The sequence below is a fragment of the Ictalurus furcatus genome, chromosome 28 (genome assembly GCF_023375685.1).
Source record: "Ictalurus furcatus strain D&B chromosome 28, Billie_1.0, whole genome shotgun sequence".
NCBI lineage: Eukaryota > Metazoa > Chordata > Actinopteri > Siluriformes > Ictaluridae > Ictalurus > Ictalurus furcatus.
The window spans coordinates 12,411,757-12,416,660 of record NC_071282.1 but is presented as its reverse complement, the minus strand read 5'-3'; the positions used below and the strand labels follow the sequence as shown (position 1 = coordinate 12,416,660).

At 37.7% G+C, this 4,904-nt stretch overlaps 1 protein-coding gene across 1 annotated transcript in view; it reads right to left on the bottom strand.

Annotated features, from left to right (window-relative positions):
- The window catches only part of si:dkey-220k22.3 (uncharacterized protein LOC796870 homolog), a 5,830-nt gene extending 5,542 nt beyond the window's left edge, over positions 1-288 (bottom strand). The window contains exon 1 of the mRNA XM_053618631.1: positions 1-288. This exon is cut by the window's left edge and continues 207 nt beyond it. The gene's annotated coding sequence lies outside the window, so the exon portion shown is untranslated.
- Positions 289-4,904: the final 4,616 nt, after the last annotated feature.

The window sequence follows — 4,904 nt, the reverse complement described above, 5'->3', positions numbered from 1 at the left end:
TCCACTCTCCCTCTCTGTGGCTGAGACTTGAAGATGTGCGGGGGTGGCAGCTATGACACACCAAACGCACACTAACACACAGGCGCTTCCACTCATACTGGGAAAAGAACTAACAATCTGAGGTTTCACCGTGAGACGTGTGCATCCCGCAAAACAAGTGCTGCTGTAACTGCATGCCGCTAACCCTTAAAGAGCTCAGAACACACGCAAAGAAACGACATGGATCAGGAGCTCTCAGACTTGCTGCATTAAAAGATCACAGCACGTATTTATTTTACGAGAATAATCATTCATTCATTCATTCATTCATTCATTCATTTTCAACAACACGATCGCACACTTATTCACCTAGGGGCATATGGAGAGTTCCAAAACCATCTACTGACATGTTTCTGGGAGGTGGAAGAAAACCAGACAACCCAGACTAGACCCATGTGGACTGGCACACAGAGCTGAGGAAGCTAATGCAACCCTTCCTGTCTTATTGCACAATATGCAAACGTATCATTAATCATTTAATCAGCGAAAGCATTACAGCTTCTGAACTTTCCAACTAAAGACCCACACCTGTTAAAAATATTCAAAATTGCCATATCACCAGCACTTCTTCTAGTTTCTGTAAAACCACATACACACACGCACGCACGCATGCATGCACGCACGCACGCACGCGCGCGCGCACACACACACACACACACACACACACACACACATGTATATATATATATATATATATATATATATATATATATATATATATATATATATATATATCTGTGTTTACATACACTCATCATGAACATGAATCTTATGGGAATATTGGGTTTTCAATAATTTCTTTGAACTGTTCTTTTTCTGGGGCAGAATGAGGTGCCTCATTTTATTACATAATAATTTAAAAAAAAAAACAAGAATTTGGTTCACGAGTTTTAATTTATTCGGGGTTTTCTGTAGTCAACACAAGGTCAAAATTATACATACAGGGTCAAAAATATACATACAACACACTTAATATTTACTTGAATGTCTTACTTAGCAAGTTTCAGCTCGAGCAGGCACTTTTGGTAGCCGTCCACCAGCTTCTGGCATTATTCTGCTTGGATATTTGACAACTCATCTTGGCAGAATTGGTAAACTTGAATGAGATTTGTTGGTTTCCTGGCCCTGACTCGACTTTTAAGCACAGTCCACAAATTTTCGATAGGGTTGAGATCAGCACTTTGGGAAGGCCATTCCAAAAGGTTAATGTTAGTCTGCTTTATCCATTCCACAACCAGCTTTGATGTGTGTTTGGGGTCATTGTCCTGTTGGAACACCCAATTATGTCCAGGTTTCAACTGTCTGGCTGATGGTTTCAGATTATGCTGAATAGTTCTAAGGTAGTCCTCCTTCTTCATTATTCCATCCACTTTATGGAATACACCAGTTCCACTGGCAGCAAAACAGCCCCAGAGCATACGTCTGGTCATTGGTCAACTCAATGTTTATCTCATCTGACTTTCCTCTAGAAGGATTTTTCTTTGTTTATGTGATCAGCCGCAAACTTTAGATGGGCTTGAAGGTGTCCATTTTGGAGCAGGGGCTTCTTTCTTGGACGGCAGCCTTTCAGTCCATGGTGATGTAAAACTCGCTTGACTGTAAACAGTGACACTGATGTTCCAGCAGCTTCCAGTTCATGGCAGCCCTGTGCCCTGGTGATTCCTGGGTTTTTCCTGACCACCTGAACCAATTCCTCTTCATTCCAATTCATCTGAGGGTGACATTTTGGGTCTTCTTCCAGACCTTGGCAAAGTGGCTACACTTCCCAATACCTGTACTTACGTTCAATTGTTTGGGCTGATGATCTTGGAATCTGCAATTGTTTAGAAATGGCTCCACAAGACATCTGCACTGTGCTCCTTGGACTTTCCCATAGTACTGTGTGTTGGTCAATCCAATGAGTTCTGTAGTCAGTCATGAACAGGAAATTAAGAGGCCTTGGTTTTTGCAAATTAAAGGACATTTGGGAACTTTCAGCACCACTGAATTCATAATCTAAGTGTTTGTATGTATGATTTTGACCCTGTATGTATAATTTTGGTCCTGTGTTGATTACAGAAAACCCCAAATGAAGTAAAACTCATGAACCAAATTCTTGGTTTTTAAAAAAATATATTTTGATTAAAGATATATGTTGTACAATCATTCTGCCCCAGAAAAAGAAAAGTTCAAAGAAGTTATTAAAAAGGCCAATATTTCCATAACATGTCCTTGATGAGTGTATGTAAACTTCTGACTGCAACTGTGTGTATGTATGTATGTATGTATGTATGTATGTATGTATGTATGTATATATATATATATATATATATATATATATATATATATATATATATATATATATATATATATGTACACACACACACACACACACACAAATCTCTCTCTCTCTCTCTCTCTCTCTCTCTCTCTCTCTCTCTCTCTATATATATATATATATATATTATACACACAGCATCTCACAAAAGTGAGTACACCCCTCACATTTTTGTAAATATTTGATTATATCTTTTCATGTGACAACACTGAAGAAATGACACTTTGCTACAAAGTAAAGTAGTGAGTGTACAGCTTGTATAACAGTGTAAATTTGCTGTCCCCTCAAAATAACTCAACACACAGCCATTAATGTCTAAACCGCTGGCAACAAAAGTGAGTACACACCTAAGTGAAAATGTCCAAATTGGGGCCAATTAGCCATTTTCCCTCCCCGGTGTCATGTGACTTGTTAGTGTTACAAGATCTCAGGTGTGAATGGGGAGCAGGTGTGTTAAATTTGGTGTCATCACTCTCACACTCCCTCATACTGGTCACTGGAAGTTCAACATGGCACCTCATGGCAAAGAACCCTCTGAGGATTGATACAAATATTTACAAAAATGTGAGGGGTGTACTGACTTTTGTGATTTTATATATATATGTCTACAAATATATAGCAATCAAGTAGACATTATTGCTGCTTGTTGAACATGTAGATATATGTAGAACATATACTATATTTGTATTCAGACCCCTTCACTTTATTGTATAATGGATTTAATATAAAATGAATTGAAATTTTTTTTTGCCATGAAGCCACACAAAATAATGACAAAACGAAAAAAAAAAAATCTGCAAATTTTGAAATCTCTTTTATTTAACCATTGTTAACCCTTATTCAGACCCTTGTCTAAAGCACTCTACATTGAGCTCAGGTGCATCCTTTTTGCTATAATTATCCTCATCTCTAGAACATGACTGGAGAGCACCCGTGGCAAATTCAATTGGCTGGAGATGATCTAAAAAGGCATAAACCTGCTGATCTGGGCTTTATTTTAAATTGAGTTGTGTTGCACCACTGAATTTTAAACACAGATTAACAAATCGGGGATTAGAATTCTAACCTGCAATTCAAACCTCCATTTACGATTAATTTTCTCCATCCTGATGGATTCGCCATTGACAACATTGCGGCAGTGTATGTTTATTTCACAAACGTGGAAATATATGAATTCACCAGTGTAACTAAACTGCAGCACTGTAACTCTTCCACTTCCACTTGAGTGACTACAAAGGGATCGTGAACTTTAAACTTTGAATTAAAAAAAATTCAGCTGCCATTATTAGCCGCTCATTCGCGTAACCCATACAGGTTGAGAAAATGAAAAAATTAAAATAAAGAAAATTTAAAATCTCAGTTTAAAGTGATGGAGTAACAACATTATAGTTAATCCAGGTTTATTGTGAAATTAAAGCCAGGATTAACGTGATGATTTAAATTTAAGCCTGCAAATTTTTAAACAAGGTTTAAAGTTTGGTGCAACAGAATTATTAGGTAAACCTTGATTTAATTTAGATTTAAACTTAATCCTTATTGGTGCAACCCACCCTTAGGGTATAAAACCCTTTCTAACACTTCAGCTGTTGCTAGCAGCACAGTCGGATCCATCGTTGTAATGGAGTTTGAAACTACCAGGACTCTTCATAGAGCTGATCATCCAGCCAAACTCAATAACTGGGCTAGAAGGGCCTTGGATAGAGGGGTGACCAAGAACCCAATGGCCACTCTAACAGAGCTTCAGAAGTTCTCAGCTGAGATGGATTATCTCAGACATACTCCATCCCTCAGGCCTTTATGGTAAAGTGGATAGATAGAAGACACAGTAAAATGTATATGGCAGGCATGTAAGGCATAGAGAAAGATTCTCTGGCGTCATGTGACAGAAACTGAACTCCAACGCTATGTCTGGCCTTTCTGTTGTGTGCGAGAAAAAAATTCCAGGAGATCAGCAGTTTCTGAAACAATCAAACCAGCCCTTCTGGCACAAACATACATGACACGGTCAAAGCCACTGAGCTCACATTTTCCCACCATTCTGATGTTTAATGTGAAGCTCTTGACCTGCACAATTTTTGGCATTGTGCCTCTGCCACATAATTGGCTTATTGGATAAGTGCATGAATGAGCAGGTGTATAGGTTAGATTACATTTTAATAAAAACTATAACAACAGTGGTTGATCATCACCTTCACTGTTACATCATCATTAAAAAACAAATCATAAAATCATATACCACCTGGCTGTCACAGGATGGTCATCCACGTAAGCTCACACCAAGAACCACTGTATAAAGTTATGTATAAATATATAAAAACAGGATTATAATTAACAGCCATTTGTGCATGTATTTGCAATGGTTGCTTACCGTTTCTTTAATTCGGGAGCTAATATTAGTAAGTATTCAAAAATGCTTTGAAATTCATTATAGCACTTCTAAAATTGAAGTAAAGGTGAATTTCATATGGGGTACACTGATAACGATAACAGACATGGTGTGCAGGCTATTTATTGTACCATATATCAATTTTTGGAAAATCATTTCATT